The sequence below is a fragment of the Ochotona princeps genome, chromosome 3, assembly GCF_030435755.1.
Source record: "Ochotona princeps isolate mOchPri1 chromosome 3, mOchPri1.hap1, whole genome shotgun sequence".
Classification (NCBI taxonomy): domain Eukaryota; kingdom Metazoa; phylum Chordata; class Mammalia; order Lagomorpha; family Ochotonidae; genus Ochotona; species Ochotona princeps.
In genome coordinates this window covers 48,691,153-48,715,237 of record NC_080834.1, presented here as the reverse complement: position 1 = coordinate 48,715,237, position 24,085 = coordinate 48,691,153, and the positions used below count along the sequence as shown (strand labels likewise).

Here is a 24,085-nt window from a genome sequence, read left to right as displayed (position 1 = left end):
GGCTGGAATACAGATCTCATCATTAAATCAATCTTTTCGGACTTAAGTTCTCCCTCTGCAACATGGAATCATTATGGTCTCAGAATGGTATTTTTGTGAGAATTAAATGAGAACTGAAAGTACTGAGCTGAACTGTTTATAGTGGGCTTTAAAAACATATGTCTCTTCCTTGCCATCCTCATGAAATTAAAAAGTGTGCATGAGAAACATTTGGTTAGCTCCATTTTTGGTTGAGACTAACACCTTCATTTGTTTCCTAGACGTGACAAATCTGTTTTAACCTATGTATTCGTGAACATAGTTCTTTATTACACAATCATGTTCTGTGAATCAAAATTGTCCACTCCTTCTATTCTCAGGTTTGATTCACCAGTCAGCATGTAGTTGTAATGCAATGGGTATTTTCAAATCCATACATGGCTAGGTAGATAGTGATGTCCTGTGTTGTTCTTCTCCACCTGTTTCATGATATGCCTGGAAGCACTGTAGATATTACATTCTTTCTGTGAATATTTTAAAGACAGTCATAGTATATTTTAAAGTAAAAAGATGTTTTTAATTGTCCCCCATAGCTAAGCTGGATTTGCACTTGTTGTGTTATACTTCGACCCTTACTTTAAGCTTCTCTTTCTTTATCCCTTTTAAGATCCTTACCCCCTCCATACTTTCCTTCTTACAAAATGGTATTCATTTAATAAACACTTTGTAATGTCATTATCAATACAGTTTACATTCCTTTTCAAGACATGAAGGACATTTCAATTTTAGTTCATCTTGGCAGATTTTAGGATAATCCAGACTGGCTTGTTACTCTAACAAGATATATGTCAACATTTTAGGTGCAGAACATTTTTTTTTTTAACATACTGGTTACTCAAAACCATGTCAATTCCATAACATTGCAAATTGCTGTTGATGTTATATTGGGACTCTTAATTGACTGGGATGATATTCTGCCAGCTCAAACTTCAGACCAGAAAAGGTCTCCCCAAGAAACTGTTCAACCCATCTGGACAATAAGTAGCTGGACTCTATGCTTGGTATATGTTTGCAATGAAAGAATCTTGATTGAATTTGAACTGTAATACTGCATCAAGGTGGAGGAATCCACCGGGGGGAGGGGAGGGGGAATGAGGGGGGAATTCCCAGAGCCTATGAAACTGTTACATAATGCAAAATAATTAACAATAAAAAAAAAAAGACATGAAGGAAATCTTATAGCAGGTTCCATTTCATGATCCCAACCCTTTCCATTCAGTGCTTGTGTTTTGTTACCTGTGTTGCACCCCACTGACAATGCAAGCCCAGAAGCCTCTCAAAACCATGTCATGTAATGGAAAGCACTAAGCAATAGAAGCACACACTATGTTATGAGCCAATCAGGACCCAGAGGTAAGTTGTACTTGTTTGCAGTTGTATGGACTTTTCTTTTTTCTCATTTAGTTTATGACTCAGGCAGTAATTGAGCATAAAGTGTCTGGACCATTAATGATATGGTATGATTATTTAAAATACAAGAAGAGCTTTTTTTAAATTAAAATTTATTTATTTGAAAGGCAAGGTTACAGAGGGAAAAAAAGAAAAAATTGAGGAAGGTCTTCCATCTGCTGGTTCAGTTCTCCTGAAGCAGATTTAAGTTATAGATATAGAACTATGCATCTTCTACCCATTACATATTATCTAGTGACATTTTCTTTAATGAAAGCAATTATCATTTCAACTTGCACTTCGTAGTAGTACCAACTTGGCGATGATCTTGGCTGTCAACAGCCCTTTTTCATGCTTGTAACCTTTACTCCATCCTAACCTAGACAGCTACAGGAGAATTATGATAAAATGTTTTATTGAGAAGGAAACTAAAGCTTGGTGTGCATACAGATGTCTTCTGAACTGAGCAATTTCACTTTCTATTTTCAGTTGGATATTTGTGTGGCTAATTCTGAACTACTCTACAGCAAAAAGAAGCACCTAGTATTTTTCCACATATTGTCTACACATGTTCCTCAACCATCTGTAAACTTTGCACCTTTAAGTCTCCATGCTATAGCTCAAGAATCCTTAAACTAAACAGCTAGCTGGCTCAAACCTGTACTGGGATGCAAAATCTGTGTTTAGCAATTAGTTCTTGAATTGAGCAGTAACCTTCATTGTATCTTCCATTTTCCTGCCCTGCATAAACAGGTTAACAAGCACACACTATGCTGAAGTGTCAGGTTCAACGAGTTTGAATCACTTGCTGGACTGACCTATGGCCTTAAAACAGTTCTTTAATTTCTCTGTACCTCATATGCTTCCTTTGTGAGCAGTAGCAACTTCAAACATCTCAAAGAGGGTGAAAAAATACAATAAATATAATAGGACTGTAACTGATTCATGACTACTTCATAATATTCTAACTATTCACTACTTTGTGTGAAAGTGACAGTTTCAGCCCTTCTGAAGTTTTTGATGCACATATTCTTTGTGTGCAAATAAAAACAGATTCATTTTAAATAAGAAATAAAAAGAATTGAGCCTTACTTTTTCATTTAAATTAGACCATTTCAAGAACAAAGTGTCATTGGCAGTTTGGTCATGTCATGAACTGACACATCTTTCCTGACATGAATGACACCTAGGAAGGAATGTGTGCAACTTCCGTGAAAGTACAATTGCAGTTCTGTCTTGACAGTTGCTGGAAATTCATTCCTTTAGATTTATGTGTTAATAATGAATGTGGAAAGTTGCTCTAAGCATTTTGCTTGATATAGGTGCTGGTTAACATTGTTTGCCTATAATATGTTTAACATCCCAAGGCTGCTTTCTGATTAACCTTATCATATCCTAAAATTGACAATTATTAACCTTTCCCATTTTTCTTGTTAAAGCTGCTAGGACAAAGCAGAAAATTATTATGGTTTTACAAGTGGTAAAATTTCTTGTTTCTCATGTGATGAAGTATCAAAGGTTCTTTGTCTTAACAAAGAAGTAAATATTCTGTGCTAGCAAATGTCTATAAAAGATTTGTTCCTATAGTTATTGTCTATGAGCATAAATAGTCCTTATATAACCACTATTTCCAGCATGCCATTTTCCAAATGCACTTTTCAAAACAACAACAACAACAAAAAAAAAAAAAAACAGTAATATCATGGTCTATTACCAACCACTAATGGAGAGCTTATGACTAACTTTTACACCAAAAGTGATGAGTGGCTGTGTGAAGATGGATTTGCAAAGCAAGACAGGGTGCTATTGAAATGTGCTGCCTATTTATAGAGTAAGACTGGCCTGATAATAACCTAAAATTTCTATTTCCTTTTCATAGCATCCTTATTTTCTTGCCAAGATGGGTCTTATTCGCAATTAAGGGGCATGAGGTAATAGTAGTTTCATGGAAAATTAGATAGTTGGAAGCCATATAAATAAATGGCAATTTTTAAAAAAATATATTTATTTTTATTGGTAAGTCAAATTTACAGAGAGAAAGAGATACAGAGAGAAAGGTCATCCATCCACCAATTCACTCCCCAAGTGGCCACAAGAACTGGAGCTGAACTGATTCAAAGCCAGTAACCTAGCGCCTCTTTCAGGTTTCCCATGTGGGTGAAGGGTCCTAAGGTTTTCTGCTGTTATTCAGTTGCTTTCAAAGGGCACAAGACGGGAGCTGGATGGAAAGTGGAACAGCTGGGACAGGAACCAGCACCCATATGGAATTCCAGGTATGCAAAGCAAGGGTTTAGTCACTGAGTCATCCTGCAGGGCCTGATAATACTTTTCTTTAAGGAAGTAGGAAGGCTGTACACTTTTCTAGTACATTCTGTTTTCTTAAGATAATAGTGGGTATAACCCTTGATGGGTCAAATTGATTAATGTGAACTGTTTGGTTTATGTGAATATCATAAGAATTATTCCATAGCTCCTTGCCTCCCTCAGAATAAAGTTATTCTTTCAGCATATTTTACAGTTCAAAGTTCTAGAAGAAATATCTAAAGATCTCACTGTATAATCATTTTATAAATCTCTTATTTTCAGCCAGGATGTTATGTTACATTTTACATCCATAAGTGCTATTTTTAAAACCTGTACTGTTGAAGTGGCTACAGTCTTTTCCAAACACTGATATCTAAGAATAATTATGAACAATTCAATTTTACGGTATTTATTGAGTAAATAGTACTCAAAGAGAGTCGGTTCTTAATCTAGAATTCATGCCTTGAAACAAAAAGGAGGTGATAATAACATTATGGAGATTATTGTTTTAGTTTTCACTGCTAGGATTCAGCCAATTGAATGAATTTCATTTTCCTTAAATTAATTCCTACAGAAAGCTCTTAAAACTCTGTTTTCAATTTTGTTCAAAGTTCTTATGATTAGAATAAAAATGATTATTAAGTAAAATAGAGGTTAAATGACTCCACTGAAGGAACTGAACCAATTCAAGGTTATGCCAGAAGTTAAACCTACATTTTCTAACTTGTCAACATTCTTTATACTCTCCTTTTAAAAAGTCAATATTTTAAGAATACCGACCTCAAAAAGTGTCTCTGTTTCATTACTTGTCAGCAAAATATACAGCTCACACTATTGTGGTATTAGAAAGCTGCAAAATATAATGTTAGTATGACACCCAATATGTAGTGAATCACCACAATTAGCAATATAATTTGTCAAATCAAAATTGAACAGTTAAGTGTCAATATCAATATTTCTAGGGAGATTATTCTTTTTTACCTTTGGAAATCCTTATAATGCTAATGAAAGGTGAAAATATCCAGTGGTAAATAACTTTTCAGATTTTTAAAACTAATTTACATATTCAACAGAATTAATGAGGGGTGTATGTGTGTGAGAGAGAGAATTAATTGGGATTCTGCCAAATCTGTTATCAGAATATATGCTAAAACATTAGCATGATAAAGATGCTTAGTGAAGTTAGGTGATATGGGGGAATGTAGTGTCAAATAGTAAACTTCCTGAATGAATGAGGAACAAAATTAGTTAACATAGACCTGTTTCTATCGATACAGATAGGATATTACCAGACTTGATGATTTTTTGAAAAAAAAGCTGAGAAATTTGAGAAGCTCATCTGGCACACATTACATCCTGTTTAGTTTTCCTTCCAATGCTTTGTGTGTTTCTTATTCTATTACCTGAAATATTTACCTAACACACTTCAGGTCTCAGGTGCCTCATTCCTTAACAGTTATCCCCAGAAACCTGAAGTCATCAGTTAAATTCTCTCCAGTGTGCTCCCTTAGTGTCTGTACCTAACCCAACTTCTGTCACAATACAATTAGCAGACTTGTTTATTTGGTGTCATTTTCCAATTCACTCTCAATTTCAAGAGGACAATATCTCATGGTCTAGCTCAGTGCTTCTGTCATAGAAGTAATCAACTCAACTAACCTAAGCCCTGTGTAATTCTTTTAACTCCTCAATGTAGTATTTGGGGATTCTTAACAATTGGCTGTTTCACTCCCATACTACGAATTAAGAGGCTGTGACTCCTGTAGGCTAAGAGGTCCCAAGATATGAACGGCAGCATCAGGAGACAAAGCCAAATTTTGTTCCACACTAAATTGATCTATGCTGAACATCCTCCATAAGTAAGATATAATGTCAGAAAAGAGAATTTGAAGATAAATATGTTAAGATATCCTGAATCTTCCTGCCTCATCTGAGATAGATTAAAATAGTTATAATACAATGTACTGAGGACCTTGACAAGACACTGCATTCTGTACTTTGGGATCTTTTTTAGCTTAACATTCTTTTCATGCCATTTTAGCTCTGGTTGTTTGGTATACAACCATCCTTGTTTATCAAACAGGCAGGAAGAGCCAATGAAAATCAATGAACCTTTAAATATCACAATACTGTTTCTAAACTAATTAGCTTTTGTTATTGTTCATAGTTTACATGAATTTGAATATCCAATTCAAGTCTAGGTAAAGCCTAATCCACCATAATTTGAAATGTCTTGCTTAGAAAAATTATTACTGTTTATATCATTTCAAAGCCTAGAGATAATTCTTAAAAATATTGTAGGCACATGACAAAAATAGATAAGTTGAAGAAATGGGTTAGGAGTACAAAATGGCTCGCAAGACTTCTAGAAGAGGCTGGTTGCCTGATTTTTGATCAAAAGTTTAGCTGCTATTTTTAAAACTCTTAAAAAGAAAATGATTGATGAGATGAAAAGAATCATTTTTTCTTTATCCTTTAGAGAAAACAAACTAGCCATGTAAAATTGTGATTTGTAATAATGACATAAACATTTCCTGAATGAATAAAACACACATAAATACCAATCCACCCTGAGAGTGATCAGCACTGGGGCACAGTGGATTTGATGACCGTGTGGATGATCCTGCCAGCATACTGGAGTTCTGTTCTGCATCTTGGCTTCCCTACTGCTGGCCCAGCTCCCAGCGAATGCAACCAGGTTAGTCTGCAGACAAAATTCCGTTGATACACACAAATCAAATATCAGGAAACCCATTGCACTCTGTCCAACCAGAACAGCAAGTCTGCAGGGTGGACTAATTGTACCACCTTACCAGTTTTTATTGCTATGTAAATATATAGGGATAACCTTCTAGGAGCCCTAGGGATTCCATATATATGCAAATGCCTTGTCCCAATTTTATTTTCTTTTAGTATCAACTATATTTTCTCATAAAATTCAAGCAAGATTGTAAAGTTTAGAAGTGAGTTCCAGCTAAATAAGATTTCTTCTGTAAAAAGGCAATATAAATGTAATGAAAATTTGATGATGAACATTTACTGAAATTTCAGCATATATTCCTTTTTTAAATATTAGCAACTGTGTAGAATGTACATTTTCCATCTTCATATTGAGGAGGAAACTAATATTTTCTTTATGATTACATATTAGCGTGAAATCATCATATTGCTTTCCATAACCCCCCCTCTTTTCAAAATCATAGATGTATGAGATGAGTACATGTTACTGCTGAGGAACAAAGCCCGAAATATCTTGGTCTTATTTTTAAAGCCGACCTTTATAAGAGTATCTAAATCAAACATTAAAATGAATGGCTTTTGTCACAGCCTGATTTTTCATTTTGCTATAGATAACCCCACAAACTGGTGGGAGGAATTGCTACAGAACATAAGCTCCCACCACCAAACTGGTTTAAAACTTACACAGAGAATGCCCATCCCTGACACTGGGTGGTGGAAGAAAGGAGGCATTTATTGTATTGCCTAGAGCAAGGAGCCTAGCAATAATTGCCTAGATGCTGGCACAAAAGGGTTAGAATTGAAAAGTTCGCATAGATGAAATTGGGATGAGAGGCGCATGTTCAGTGTGTCTCCAGCTTATTGGTTAGTTGGAGGTGTTTGTGGCTTTCCTTTGTCAGAGATACTGTGTTTGAGGAATTTTTATGATGGTCAAGTGGGAATCAGTCAATTTGGGGATTATTTACAGGTGGTGATTACTTTCCAACTTGAACCTGAAATTACTCCAAAGCAAATCCCTTAAGGGCCCAGCCCGATAGCCAAGTGGCTAAATCCTCGCTTTGCATGCCCAGGACCCCATATGGATACCAGTTCCTGTCCTAGCTACTCTACTTGGCATCCAGCTCCCTGTGACCTGGGAAAGCAGTAGAGAATGGCCCAAAGCCTCTGGGAATCTTGGGATACTGTGCCTACATGGGAGAATGGAAGAGGTTCCTGGCTGCTGGATTAAAATCAGCTCAGCTTTGGCCTTTGTGGCCTCATGGAGTGTGATCAGTGAATGGAAGAGCTTTCTGTCTCCCCTTTTCTTTGTAAAACTGCCTTTCCAATAAAAATAAATAAATCCCCCTTTTTAAAAAAGATTCATTTATTTTTATTACAAAGCCAGATGTATAGAGAGGAGGAGAGACAGAGAGGAAGATCTTCCGTCCGATGTTTCACTCCCCAAGTGAGCCGCAACGGCTGGTGCGAAGCCAGGCACCAGGAACCTCTTCCAGGTCTCCCAGGCGGGTGCAGGGTCCCAAGGCTTTGGGCCGTCCTCGACTGCTTTCCCAGGCCACAAGCAGGGAGCTGGATGTGAAGTGGAGCTGCTGGTATTAGAACCGGCGCCCATATGGGATCCCAGCGTGTTCAAGGCGAGGACTTTAGCCACTAGGCCACTGTGCCGGGCCCATATATCTCCTTTTTAAAAGATTCATTTGTTTTTATTGGAAAGCCAGCTATACAGAGAATGAAAACTTCCATCCACTGACTCACTCCCCAAGTGGCAGTAATGGTCAGAAAAGAATCAATCCAAAGCCAGGAGCTTCTTCCGGGCCTTCCACATGGGTGCAGGGTCCCAAGGCTTTGGGCCAACCTGGAGTGCTTTCCCAGGCCACAGACAGGGAGCTGGGTGGGAAACAGGGCCTCTGGGGTTAGAATCAGTGCCCATATGGTATCCTGGCACATGCAAACACTAATTTATCTTAAACAACAACAACAGCAACAACAAAAACCCTTAAGACAATAGGGACCATGAAGGTATTATCTGTTAAGAAAAGAAAAAACCTGGATCCAGTGATTAGAACTTTGCAGATCCTGTTGTATCACTCCATGAATTCACTTAGTTAATTGTGCTAAGCAGTTGATTTGCTATTATAAAGGAAAGGCAAAGAAACACTTTAAGGGGACAGGGAGGTCACTGGGAGATATGATGGTATTTAGCATCTATATTATATCTGCTTTATATGGGTTCTATTTAAAATTTCTAATGAAAGAAGATTTTGTACTAATTATAGCTGACTCATTTTTAATATCTTATTCTGGTTGATGCTTCATAGGAGAAATAGCTGATAAGACACCTTAGTTTTGGGGGGGACTAAAGCAAGAGACAGACATTTCCAAATACAACTGTTTATACCATTCTGCCAATAAGAAAAAACATCCAGCTGATGTTTTCCTGGAGATGATTTGCATGTCTGGAAATTTTGCTACTGCTGATTTTAATTTTTTTCAAGTAGAATAAACTAACTCACGTGTTTTACGTTTATCAATTATCTACACGATATAATACTTTAAAACAGAATTCCTCTTGTTAGTCTGTGGAAGTGCATCAAGACTTGGATGAGAATCTATATACAGAAATATAAATGAGATTTTGGTGTAGAAACCACTGTGACTAGTTATTATATATTTCTAAAAATGAATATGCTAATGAAAGTATGCTTTTGCTTATCTCTCATAGTCTTTGTTACCCAGTGTTACTTCATTGAGTATTAACAAATTATGCTAATATTTAGATACAATAGTATGTGTGACTTTTTGAAAAATCATGTATCTAGGCTAGATAAAATGAGAACCAGCTAAACTGGTTAATACATTTAAGTGTGCTAAATGCTATGCATTTTTAAAGAATATTATATGCATTCAGAATTGAAAATAAAATTTTCAATATTTGATAAGTATCCCAACCGAACCTTAAAACTACCTGTAAAAATGTGTAGTAAATAGAATTAGGGAAGAACTAATTGGTAGTGGAATGCAGCCTGCCCTGCCAGACTATGATTCCTTTAGCTTAACATTCTATAACTTAAATTCATGAATGTATATTTTAATAATCTAGTGTAATGCATTGAATGTAGTAATTTGTCATTAGCTTGATTTAGAAATTCTACTTAATCATTGATTTGAGTCTTGTAAATACAAAATTTTTTCAAAAGATGTTCTTACAGATAATGAGGTTGAACAGTTTTTTATTTTTTCCTTTGTTTTTAGATGACTCAGAGCTTTTAGATAACGTTAAATATTGAAAGTTTATAACTTTGCAGCAGTGGTTTGTCACTTATCACAAAGAAATTATATATATTTTTTTTCTTATTTCAGGAAAAACTTTAGAGAAAATCTAGACCTTTCAAATCTGAATCAAATCTGCCATGTCAGCTCTTTCCCTAACGACTTTCTTGGAACTTCTTCTTAACATTTGAAATAATGGACAATCGTGTTGTACAACAATCAATCAATATTATCTTTTCCTGTGGCCTGCGTTTTGCAATGGCAGGCTCAGCTTCTGTCCGTGATCCCTACAAGTGCTGTCCAATTTCCGTCCAGCTCTGTGCTAAAGTGCCTGGGAAAACAGAGGAGAATGGCCCCGGTGCTGGAACCCTGTGAAAATGTGGGAATCTCAAATGAAACGAAACTCCAGGGCCCAGTCTTAGCCCTGTGCCAGTCCTGGCTGTTCCAGCCATTTGGCGGAATTAACCAATGGATGGAAGTTCGTTCGTTCGTTCTTTCTTTCTCTCTCTCTCTCTCTCTCTCTCTCTCTCTCGGTTTCTCTCCCTTTCTCACATTTTCTATTTTACCTCCTTTCTCTGAACCTCCAATTTACAAATAAACACTAAAATGTTTTTAAAAAAAATTTTTTAACAATATCATACAAATTAATTGTATATGTCCTTAAAGTTAGATTAGTTTGAAAAGAACTTTAAATAGAAATTTTAAATAGATCTATGGTTATTGATCTAAGATCTCTACTTTTCAAACTTTTACAGTCTTCAGAGCTCTAAAGCATTTATTCTGTCACCACTTATATCAAATCTCAGTATTTTTGGCATTGTCATTTTTCTCACTGGTTGCTAATGTCATTGGCATGATGCATCCATACCAGAAACTCTCCTTTAAAATGACATATTCAAAGTTTTACAGCAATATTATTTTAACTTTTTCCTTGGGTAGGGTGAGTCATTCTTGTATGTTTATCAATCTGTGGCCTTCATATTTGACAACACTTTGGGTGATTGTCTGGTTTAGTTGGATAAAGGATAACAAGACAAACATAAATGTTACATAAAAAAATCAAATTTTGTCATCAGTTAATCTTTGGGCAGTTGACCCTCACATGTGGATGCAGGACAATTGTTGATAGTGAAACCCAGTTTCATATGTGAAGTCTATTTCTCAGTATTCTAAAAAAGCAGCCAGTCTGTCTGATAATGCATTGTTAATAAAAACGGATCCCAGACATAGATTCAAGTAAGTGTATAAATCTTATAGAATATTAGAAGAAAAGTGATTAAAGGCAGTTCGAAATTGATTTTGAAGAATACATTGCTACAGGGAGGCAGAGTCACATAAACATGACGCTGCTGTTTTATAGAATGGAAAAAACGGGTGCTTCTTGTGAAAAAGTGCATTGTGAACTTCCTTAGTCTGTTTATTCATCTTGAGGCTGTGACTTTTGATGCCTCAAAATACGTTGCTTGTGTATTTTCTCCTTCTGCTGGAAATTGGGGTGATATTCTGATTACAGGCACTTTTTCCTTCAGGGATCAATCTAAGAAGCTAAATTAAAATGATGTGCAACAAGTAATAAATAAGAAATAAATGATAAATGATTTATTAAGTTATAAACAGGCAATCTTGGGAGGTCTATACTAGCTCAATGAGGTTTTCCCTATCCAGGCTGTTTTGAGTCACCAATTTTAGACAAAGAGTCATTTTACTTTTAGTGTGAAATTTTGAATAGGCATTTTAACATTCACTATTTGTTTTTATTACCTATTTTCAAAATGAATTAGGCTATGCTATCTCTTCTACCCTTTCATAAGTGAAATATTTGCACTAATGTGGTTTATTTTGTCCACACAACTCAACTTTTTCTCAAAACAATACAAAATGTCTTTAATAAAGCTATTGCATTTAAGTGATACTTTAATTTTGCATATCCATGAATGTACATTCATGTATATATAATTCTTCAAAAAGTATCAGGGTCAAAATAAGTATAATTGTTCTTTTTTTTACATTTGTTAAACATTTACATATAGTCATAAGAAGGATGAAATACTTGTTCTGTGAGATGGTTGAAATTGCTTTTGTCCATTTTCTTTTTTGTGTGTGTGTGTTTTGTTTTTTTTTTTGTTTTTTTTTATTATTTATTATTTTTAATTCATTAATTACATTGTATTATGTGACACAGTTTCATAGGTACTTAGATTCTCCCCACCCCTCCCCAAACCCTCCCACCATGGTGGATTCCTCCACCTTGTTGCATAACCACAGCTCAAGTTCAGTTGAGATTTCCCCATTGCAAGCATATACCAAACATAGAGTCCAGCATCTTATTGTCCAGTCAAGTTCAACGGCTTCTTAGGTATACCCTTTCTGGTCTGAAGACAGAGCCAACAGAGTATCATCCCAGTCAGTTGAAAGCTCCAACATACCATCAGCAAAAATTTACATCATTATGGAATTAATTGACATAGTAATGAGTAGCCAATATGGTAAAAGTAAATGCGAGTTCCCAGCCACCTTCTGTGACCACCTCACTTACATTTCAATTTTAGTTTATACACAACATATAACATTCATAACATAACATGTTATACATAACATCATTTCATTTTAAATTAAGGCAAACATATGGTATTTAACCTTTTGGGATTGGCTCATTTCCCTTAGCATTATGGTTTCCAGTTTGGCCCATTTGGCCACAAAGAACTGCATTTTGTTTTTTTTAATAGCTGAGTAGTATTCCATCGAGTAGATGAACCATAGCTTTCTTATCCAATCCTCTGTTGATGGGCATTTTGGTTGCTTCCATGTTTTTGCAATTACTGATTGTGCTGTTATGAACATAGGAGTGCATGTTGGTTTCTCATAAAACAAGTGTTCTGGATATATTCCTAGGAGTGCTATTGCTGGATCATACGGTATGTTGATTTTGAGTTGTTCGAATATTCTCCATACTGATTTCCATAGAGGCTGTACCAGCCTGCAGCCCCACCAGCAGTGGAATAGGGTTCCCTTTTCCCCGCAACCTCGCCAACAAGTGTTGTTGGTGCTTTTATCATGTGGGCCAGTCTTACTGGCGTTAGGTGGTACCTCATTGATGTTTTAATTTGGATTTCCCTTATTGCCAGGGAACTTGAGCATTTTTTCATATGTTTATTTGCCATTTGGGTTTGTTCTTTTGTGAAGTGTTTGCCCATTTCCCGTGCCCATTTCTTGAGTGGCTTGTTTGTTTTGGCTTTTGTCCATTTTCTTAAGAATAGTCTTATTTCTGGAATAGCCAAAATTCATATAATATCACCAGGGTACAGACCCGGACAGCAGGTTATTACATTTCAAAGGTCCTATTTCCTTTACATTTTAATATTGGATCTGTTACATGTGATATTATTTTTGTTTTTTTCTGCACATTGCCTGTCATAGTATCTTTCCTTTACTTATGTTATATTCAGTGCTATGGGCCTATGTGGAATGCTGTCATTCAAACAGATTTTGGAGCCCAGATTTTAGGCAGTGTGCAGTGCTGCTTACACTCTTTGTTGTACTGAAACATCATTTCTCAACCTCTGAGGTGCTCTTCAGGTTGTTGTGGCAGAGATAAATCCAGCCTCCTGCAGGAAGAACAAGGTAGCTTTACTTGTCAGATAAACTGGTTGGTGAGTCTACATGAAGTGATGGAGCTCAGATCATTTCTGAATTCCTGGTGTATACCAGCTGAGCTAAAGTGATGTTTTCTGAGCAATGGACAGATGGCCCTCCCCTTGACGTACATAGTACTTACTTTCCATCAGTTCTAGCATTTTGTTTTCCATTTGTTATTTTCATGAGGGAGGGGAGTACCTCATTTATTTTCACTCTATATGAATGTAAGTATTACTTAAATAATAGACAAATTGTATCCTTTAATAACAGTTTTAAAATAAATATTTTTGTAATTTTTCTAAAAATAAAACATTAGTTACATATAAGGCTATTATTGTTCTATAGACCCCTCTTCCACACTGTTCATCTATAATTAAGCGATGTTTTCTGATAGCTGGATCTCAGACTAAAGGCCTTTTCTTTTCTAAATATAAACATGCATAATGTGACTGAAATTTTGCAACTTGTTTCTACATTCCTAAAACTCAGGTCTCTGAGCAGCTAGTTTTTATTCAACATCTTTTCTCAAAGTTCTCTTATTGCTCCTTTTGAGGAGCACTTAACACTTGCCTTTGCTGCAGTCACAAATAAACAATAAGCAATGAATTTTGCATGTGAAAAGAGAAAGAAATGGACATACATTAGTGTTTGAAAGCAAGGCCTGGCATATTTTTAAAATTAGCATCATCTATAGAATTAACGTACCTTACCAAATGCCAACTAAAGTAAACTTCAGATGAAGAAAATACACTGAAATCATTATGTCCTCTTTTTGTTTTCAAGATTGATTGATTGATTTGAAGATCAGAGTTACAGGAAGAGAGGGTTAGACAGTCTCTCGACTGGTTCACTCCTTGAATAGCCTGAATTGCCAAGGCAGGGCCAGGCTGAAGTCAAGAGCCAAGAGACTCTTCTGGGTCTTTCATGTCTTTGGCAATGGTCCGGACACACGGGCCATCTTCTGCTGCTGTTCCAGAACATTAGCAAGGATCTGGATCAGAGGTATAGCAGCCAGGACACAATTTAGAACCCATACGCAATGCTAGCTTCACAAATCATGGCGTCATCTACTATACACACCAGTAGCCTACCTTTGCATGCTCCCTTAAGCAACTACTGAAATCTCAGTGGAAAAAGCACAAGTTGCAGTGTTGTCACATCACGGCTTAATGTTGCTGCACAGCATATGAAGTTGTCGCACACTCTGCCAGCATCCTTAATGAACATCACTTCAAGTCTTGATTGCTCCCCTTTCCATCTGGATCCCTGCTAATGTACCTGGAAAACCATGGAAGTGATGAGTGATGGCCAAAGGACTGTGCTCCTGTCACCCATGGGAAAAACCTTAACGGAGTTTCAGGCTGTGGGCAGGTCTTGCCCCATCATGCTGGCCATTTGAGAAATCAGACAGTAGACTAATGCTTCTCTCCCTTTCTATCTCCTCCTTTTTCTCTTTCCTTCTTGGTTCCTAGTGCTGTGAATTTCAAATACTTTGAAAAAAGATCATCAGAACTGAAGACTGATCCACGTAAAACTGCATATAATCCAGTGGAAATCATAGTAGTTGTAGAAAAAAACATTCCAAAGAACATAGAAATACATATATATTCAACTGGTTAGGTGTAGTAGGATTTCTGAATGCAAAATTAAAGGCATAGCTTCCGCATTATCTCCACATGTCTGTTCTGGAAACACATATTTGGTGATACAAAGGTTTTCTGGTGAATTCCAATTGAAAGAAAATAAAGTCAGTGGAATAGGAATTAGTATAAATGGTTTTGAGCCTCCTATGTTGTTAAATTCTGAGGCACTTATTATTATTATATTTCATTGCTATTTCTGCTAGAAGACTGTTCAATGACTTTCTCCTCTGCGTATTTTGACAAATAGTATGTGACATATTTTGCATTGGATTTAAGACAATCTATACCTTTTGTTTGTTTCATTGCTTAACTCAGTGTTCTTCAAGAGAAATTATGTAGAGTGTAGAAATACACAGTACTGAGCATGTCTGAGGTATGTCACATTCTGATGTACCTGAATGCTAAAGTAAAACCATGATTTAGCTGTCTTGAAATTTAGGAAGGCCAAATACTGCTTTGTTCAGAAATTCCATCCAAATGATTTGTTCAAGATAGCCCTGTTTTTGTGCATGAAAAGGGTTTTCACTGTGAAGCATGGATTAATGAATCAGCATTTCTCATTCCACAAGTTAGACATTGTTCTATGGCTGCTGTTCTTTGTTGCTACAATGCAGGCTTTTAATTCACGCAGTCCCCAACATGGTTTCCTTTTGTTACCGAAAACATCCTTGATAAAACACTATCACTTCTTAAAATACTTGACATACATTTTTGAAATTTTCTTTTGAGAAAATTGTCTAAAATGTTTATTAAAATCCTTCTGACTACAATCGAGGCTGCATCTATAGGCCAGAAAGGATATTTGGAAGTAGAAACACGTTTTCTAATTCCTCATGAAATGTCCTGAATGTTTTATAAATCACAAAAAAAAAATAAAAGAAGATATATAAATTGTCCAGTATACATGGCCATGTATTCTCATAGTTGTAAGGGTTGGTTGCCTGAGGTTTTAGATATATCTATAGTGGCAGCTCCAGTTCCTGTAGAGCTAGTTGGGAATATGTGAGAAGCTGAACTATTAGGAAATTCCCACTGCTTAGAGTAGTGAAAGAGAGATCATGTCACATAGAAGCAGCCAGTAAAGACTAATAATACCTGTGTTTTCCTGACTTGCTCATGTTTATTTCTTCATCTTTCTTACATATTGATCTATTGTTCGCTCTTATTCACATGTGTGTAGGTAAGGTATTGTTTGTTTTGATCAGAAAGCAGGGAAGAGACAGCAAGAGGGAGAAGCAAGAGACAAAAACACAGGGAGAATTTCCATCCCCTGGTTTATTCCACTTCTAGTTGCAGCATCCAGAGCAGGGGGTTTCGGGTGGGGGGAGGAGGGGTGGCGATCATGCTGAAGTCACAAGCCTAGAATTCAGTCAGGGTTTACTGTGTGGGTGATATGATCCCAAATACTTACTCCATTTCTGTTGCCTCTCAGGCTGGTCGTTGTCAGGCAATCAGATTAGGAAGAGGGGCAGGAGGCAGGACTTCAAGTCATGCACTTATTTATAACAGGAGAGAATCATACCGGGGAGTTCAATGTCAAATGTCCTCCCCACCTACCACTTATTGTTATTATTTCAAGATTTACTTATTTTTATTGGAAGGATGGATTTACAGAGAGAAGTGGAGATAGGGAGAAAGATTTTCCATCTGTTGCTTAACTCCCCAGGTGGCTGCAACTGTCAGAGCTGAGACAATGCAAAGCTAGGAGCCAGGAGCTTCTTCTGGGTCTCCCATGTGGGTTCAGGTTCCCAAGGCTTTGGCCATCTTCTACTGCTTTTCCAGACCACAAGCAGGGAGCTGGATGGGAAATGGAACAGCAGGGATACAAACAAATGCCCATATAGGATCCTCTCGCCTCCTAGGCAAGACTTTAGCCACTAGATTACAGTGCTGAGCCCCAAGCACTTATTTTAAAATGATAATTAGGAGCTGGTTCCATGGCATAGTAAGTTAAATTTCAGCGTGCGGTTCTGGCATCAGTTCAAGTCCCAGGTACTCCACTTCTGACTCAGTTCCCTGCAGGTGTGCCTGGGAAACCAGTAGAAGATGACCCAAGTCCTGGGGTGCCTGCATCCGCAAGAGACTGCTGAAGTTCCTGGCTCCTGACCGTGGACAGGTCTATCCCTGATTATGGCAGTCATTTGGGGAGTAAATCAGAATATGAAAAATCTCTCCTCTTCTCTTTCTCTGCAGATGTGTCGTTAAAGTAAAAATAAGTCCTTACAATGACACTCAGGTCACCTTTTCAAGTATTTCATAGCTTTCATTGATTTTAAAATGTAAAATATTTTGGGAAAAGTTTGCATAATTTGAGTTGGTATTGTTGCAGTACAGCTGTTTTAGTTATTTTATTTTTCAGTCTATTTACGAGTGTTCGCAGACTCTGAGTTTGTTACTGCTTGTCTCTGTTTCTTTTAACTCCCCTTAATCTGATGTACATTAATCAATAAATATTCAGACTTTATCCTTTAATCTTTGCTCTGCTTCAGTTCTCCAGGAAACAGTCACCACATTCCTAATGCCTAAAATTAAAAACAAAATTAATAAGGAGAAGAGACAGCAAGGAGGAGAATTTGTGGAGGCAGAAAAATATTTTTATCTTCTTATCGCTATACTGATAAAATACATTAAGTCTATATTTCAGATAATAACAATAAAAAAAATCAAAAAGAAATAGGAGTAACTAAGGACATGTTTTCCATGCAACAATTTTTGCTATAAAAGTAGTAGATAACTCTACTCAATAAACACTAATTACATGAAAATCCTAATTTATGCTTTTTGCCACTCATTGTTTTTATTGGTTTTAAGATAACAAAATTTATAGTCCATTCCATTTCATAGTAGTAGCTTCATTCTTCATATCAGGAAACTGAAACCTTTTTATATTAAGTATTCTCTGTTGCTACTCTACAGTTGAACAGCAAATGTGGTAGGAACAATATTACTGTTCAGAGTTTCCAAGTTTAAATGTTTTGTTTCATCTGTTTTTTTTTAAGATTTATTTTATTTTTATTGGAAAGTCAGATATACAGAGAGGAGGAGAGACAGCGAGAAAGATCTTCCATCCAATGATTCGCTCCCCAAGTGACCACAATGGCCGGTGCTGTGCCAATCTGAAGCCAGGAGCCAGGAACTTCTTTCCAGGTCTCCCACTTTCCCAGGCCACAGGCAGGGAGCTGGATGAGAAGTGGAGCTGCCAGGATTAAAACCGGCGCCCATATGGGATCCCGGGGCATTCAAGGCAAGGACTTTAGCCGCTAGGCCACTGTACCAGGCCCTCATCTGATTTTTTAAAAATATATTAAATGCTCAAGTTACAAATTCTTTGTGCTTGAAGATTTAATTTAACTGTGTGAAAAACTCTTGTCCTGTGATAAATGTTTATTTACTTTTCTGGAATACATTTATTTTTCGTAAGAGTAAAAACAAGATAAAGATAAGAATAAAATAGAAAAGTCTATCGGAGACTCCAAGCTGAGAGAGCTTATTTTGATATGATAGCACATTTATGGGAAATGTAGTACACACTTAAATGTTTCACCAACTGAACTTGTTCTTCTGGAATTGACAGAATGGTGTGTTGCTAAACATTTATTTTACCTTGTAATTTGATATTACTATCTGGGGTATAATGTGATATTTTACTAACAAGTCCTTTGAGCCTTATTCAGTGACTATTCTCACAGGTGTACTTGAAACAGCAGAGTTTCAATACTTTGCTGGATACTTACACATATAGTGTTTAACCATAATAAAATGAGTACATAAGAGTTATTTCTATTCCCATATTATTGCAGTTCAATCCATGATAGTTAAGTTGTAAAATCAATCTTTATGATTTTGAATTTTATGGCTAGTGGTGTAGTAAGCCTGTGACTATAGATATATATTATGAACAATTTTTTTGCCAAAATTGAAGGATGAAAGAAAGGAAGGAAGGAGGGGAGAGGGGGTGCATAACACAATAATCAATAGAAGGAGTTTGGAAAGTGTGCATAGAAATATATTTTAGAATGTTATTTGTGGAATACATGGAATGTATTCCTTTTATATTAATTGAAACATAAGAAATAAGTAGATAAGATAGCTGAACAATGCAATGATGAGAAAATGAATAGTAAATGACACTTAACAATCAAATGCTTTGATAAAGCCACATTGGTGTGGTTCTACATTTGATATATTGTAAAAACAAAATAAAAATATCTCCATACCACTGATTATTAATGTACAACAAAGTTATTCAATTGTTTGCAATCACTACAGTATACTTTTTATGATGTGTACAAAGGAGGAAATTCAAATTGAGAAATAATACATCAAAATATTCTTTTAACATTGTACATATGAGATCAAATTGAAATACCTAGAGATTCTCAATATTTGGGAAACAGGTATTATACATTCCTGACATGAAATTTTATTCCTCTTCTTAAATAAATTTATGCAAATCTAGTATGCAGTGAAGAAAAGATCAGACACACCAATGGGTTACTTTCAAAATGTTCTGAATACAAAAGGACTGTTCCAACTTCGTGTCCTTTGGGTTCCCCGTGGGATCCTTTCTGACATGATACAGTCTGTGTATGCAGTTGTGTTGTGAAAATTACACTTAACAGTGTGCTCTCAGAGAAATCAATTTCATTTGTGAGGTACTCTGACAAAATATTTAAAATGGAATGACTTTGGACTCTGACCACATGCAAACGTGTAAAATTATGTACATTACTTAACTTTTTTTTAAAGCTCAGACCCCTTTTCTGCAATTTGCAAATTATAATACCATTTTCTTAATAGAATTATTTTGATGAGAAAATGGCATTAAATATTCCAGCACTCTACTAGATAGAAATTAGGTGTTAAACAAAGTTAATTGTTATCATTATTATTATGGGTCATTATACTAAGCTAAAACTACTACTCTAAAAAATTTTAGTCCATTTTGGCACAAATGACTAATATTTGGTACAACATTAAGCATGCTCTATAACTGAGTTCCAGCATTATTGCTTGATGCCCCTCCTCCCCCTGCCCCCACATCCCACCCAACCAATCCTTCCGTAAGACAGCTTTTTTTGTCAGGATCACCTTGTCATTTCTCCCAAATTACATGAATCCCTGACTTGGAGGCTTTCTTGTGCTCCGCCGACAGACCAGATCTCTTTTCTTCCTCCTCTGGATTTTCCTGCTCCACAGTTCTCCAACTTACAGGCTAATTTAGATGGAGCCTCCTGCATAGGCCTCCCACTAAGCTCTCAGTTATGATCTGTATTTCTGTTTCCTAGAATGTATCATCTTTGCCATGTTTGCATGTCTGAGTCTTCTAGCACATGTTAATATTTTGGAAGACAAAGGCCATTTCTCCTCTTGTTTAGTGATTCTTTTAACAACTTATTTTCACACAACAGTGAAGTCGTATAAAATATTTGTCAAATTAAATTCAGGAGTGAAATTCAGGGGTGAATAAATGCTGTAGAAATAACCTCACAAAACTCTTCTTAATGGGTATATGCCATTTGAGTTTTTCAGTTGAGTGTGATTTTTCTAATGTTCACAGGTTGAATTTTTCATTTTAAGAGATTAATTTGAAAAGAGAAATTATTAGGATATTTGACATTAAATCATGTTTTTCCTGCTTCATTATAATTAATCTCCAGATAGAAAACTTATTGTTACAATTATATGGGTGTATTTTTTTCTGTCTATGTTAATTCATGGACGGCTCACTATATAATTTACAACTTCTGTTTCTAAATTGATTATAACAATGCCTATTGGAATTTTTTACTATGTTGAGATAAGGAAATATAAATGCACTAGTAGACATGCTTTAGAAGCCTTGTGGATATTTTAGAAAACTAAATGTATTCAAGAAATTTCTAACATGATATTTAATAATTTTTTTGTTGGAGAGAAACAATTTTATTTTGTTTCAATCTTCTCGTTTATGTAAGTGATAAAATTAAAGAAAATGGTATTACCAGAAATAACATCTGGTCTTGAAAAAGTTCTTAATTTTTACCTAACAGAAATAAAAAATGAAATATAATTTCACCTATTGATAGGCAATAGTAATCATGTCTCAAAAACCAATTAAATCTGCCCTAATAGATTCCTTGTATTTTCATACCTTCACAAATCTGAACCATTTTTAAAAAAAATTCCTCTGGGAATAGCTAGAAACATAAGATGCAAATATATATATGTATATATATAATCTTATGAATGTATAAAAATTTGTGATATAAATAGGTGTATGACAATGCTACAAACATATATGTGTATACACATATGTGTATGTAATTTTCTTCCAAAGATTGTTTTCCAAAATCAATATCAACTTCCTTCCTGACATAGAGACTTAGGGTAAATAGTTGTATAAAACTTTCCAAACTGAGTATAATAAGCTGGAGCAAGTAAATATTCTTTTATTTTATATTCCGTATTAACTAGCATCTTTATGAAACACCCTAATGAAGACTATGCCAAACTTCCTGGAGTATGACAGAAGATCCACCAAATTTTAAAACAATGAAGGTGATAGTAGGTTGAAAATTACGTATCTAAAAAATTAAGCCATTTGCATTCACAGACATTTCTCTAATTTTTTTCAACATAAGAATATTAACTAGTACACACTGCTTATTTCTAGATTGCTATTACAAATCCTATTCTGAAAGTGATGAGATTTTTTTTAGAAAAGGATATGAGATTTTACATTTCAGCAGCAGCAGTGTAAGCAAATGTGTTTGGGGAAATTTGAAATTCATTTCAGAAACTCAGATAGTTGAGCAAGAATGAACCCTGGTGCCTTAGTCTGTGGGGGCTCACCATGCTCAACATCCCTCAGCCAGTGAATAGCCAGTGATGGACAGAATCCTGAACTCCTGTCTCTTGCTTACATGTAATTTCCCATCATCTTGGAATATTTTTAACAGTAATCCTCACTGTATTGAATACTTGATCATTTACAAAATAGCATTTCTGATGGTTCCAGACCATGTTTCTCTAGCCTGTGTAAACAGTCCTGACACATAAAAATCAGTCACATCTTTAGCAAGTGAATGAACTTCAACATCTGTAGGTGAACTTAAAATCAATCACCGTCTGTCATTCAATATAAACTGGAAAGTATCGTTTGTCACTATAATCTGCATTGGTTGTTTTAGTCAGAAATACGTGCATTTAGTTCCTAAGGAAGTTAATGGTTGTTGAGTTTGAAATTGTCATACATTTGAATAAGAAGTTTAAATAATCACGACAACTTTTTCCTTTGTATATTTTAGCTAAAGGAAAAAATATACTTCTGATTTGTTTGCATATTGTATTTTTAAAACAGTGGAAATTGGCTTGTGCTGGCTTGCCAAGCATATATATATATCTATATATATATATAGATATTCATTTTTGCTAGACAGGATATCATATAGATGGCTTTTGTTGGAAAGAAAAGATGTATTTAAGTTGATTTATGAGTGTTGTGTTTCATTTTAATGTGAAGAATGTATTTCCTCTTCTGGATTTTTATTTGCTTTCTGCTTATCCAGCTTTTACAGAAGGCTGTTCCCATCAAGGTTTGACTGTTTCAGTATCTATATTAAGGAGTCTTAGCTTTTGCCCTGTGCACAGTTACAGACTTCTAAGTTAGTGGAAAAAAATGGCTGCTACTTTTGGATTTCCCTTCTTCTTTTGCCAGACTCATTTCCCTGCAAAACTGCCTGTGGAGCATTTCTAATCTGCATTGCTGCTCCAAGGGCTCTGGCTCCTGGAGGGATTTGCCTGCCTGGATTGAGGGCGGCATCCAGTCGACTTTGGGCTGGATAGGATTTCCTTTCATTTCATCTCACAGAGGATCACATGAGCTGAACGTGACTAAATATGAGATATGAGTAGGAACAGTTTTGCTATCATCTCTGATTTTGTTACAGGTTCTTATGAATGAAGTTTCTATGCACAATGTGTTGTTTTAATACAACAGTCTAAGTAGTAAAATCTGCTAGGAAAGAAGTTTGAAAAAACTTAAGCAACTTGCTTGAAAGAAATAGCTATTGAAGTACTTAATTCAATTATCAACTCATAAAGTCTAAATTGACAAGGATTCAAATAGCAGTTATAAGCATTAGTTTCATGACATGGACATTTTTTGTGGAACAGAATACATATAGTTTGTAGAACCTTAGGCAAATCTTCACTGTGGGTTAAATTTATTTAAAGAGCTTTTCTGATGACCTTTGAACCTCAATGATTTCTCCAGATGTACAGAAGTGAACAATGTAAAAATCTCGCTGTTTCAGCAGAACTGATTCCAGCTGGCTGTGAGCTGGATGTGCAAGTCATTGGTTACAGCTGTGTTTCGATTTATGTGATGGTTGAAAAAATAAATTACCCGATTAGATGGCTAGAAAGAGGACTCTTTGTTTTGCCCTTGTGTGGGGACTGAAAGTGTTTATGATGCTGTTTTCTACGCAGTCTTTGCAAAGTACGCTGGACAAATAGACTTATTCAGTGCTCCTAAGAAATGTTGCATATTCAGCTTTAATTCTTTGTTTAAAAAAAAACTATTTTTTCGCAATGCTGTCATCCAGCAAACGTCTTGAAAATGTAGCATTTAAGAGAAGCAGTATGTGTTTTGTCCTGTGAGCAATGCATGTACTAATCGAAACAGTTTTGCTTTGTTTAATGTGTGCTTTAGTCCATATCTTTGTCAGAAATAGGAATGGGAATACATCTCTCCTAAATTCAATCCTTTGTGGTAGCAAAATACCTGAACAGAAATTTGAATGCAAATCTTTCCTTTAGTGACTGTGGCTCATGACACTTAAATGAAAATAAGTGGATTAAATTGCAAAATATGGAAATATATCAGTCATTACTGTGAAAATTTGACATATTTTTTCCATTGAGGAAAGGTTTGATTTTGTGAATATTGTCTTTTATTTAAGAAAAGCTACAAACACCATGCAAATGCATGCCAGCAAAAGTCAAAATGCTAAGAACTCTTTGAAGTTGAGCATATAGTATCTTCCCAAAGAAACCAACATGCTCATATAGTATTAATTAGGAAT

At 35.7% G+C, this 24,085-nt stretch overlaps 1 long non-coding RNA gene across 1 annotated transcript in view; it reads left to right on the top strand.

The window, feature by feature from the left end:
* Positions 1 to 23,808, top strand: part of LOC131479909 (uncharacterized) — a 341,735-nt gene extending 317,927 nt beyond the window's left edge. Inside the window, exon 9 of the long non-coding RNA XR_009245161.1 lies at positions 22,717 to 23,808. This is a non-coding gene — a long non-coding RNA (uncharacterized LOC131479909). The remainder of the gene's footprint in view (positions 1 to 22,716) is intronic.
* The last annotated feature ends 277 nt before the right edge of the window (positions 23,809 to 24,085 follow it).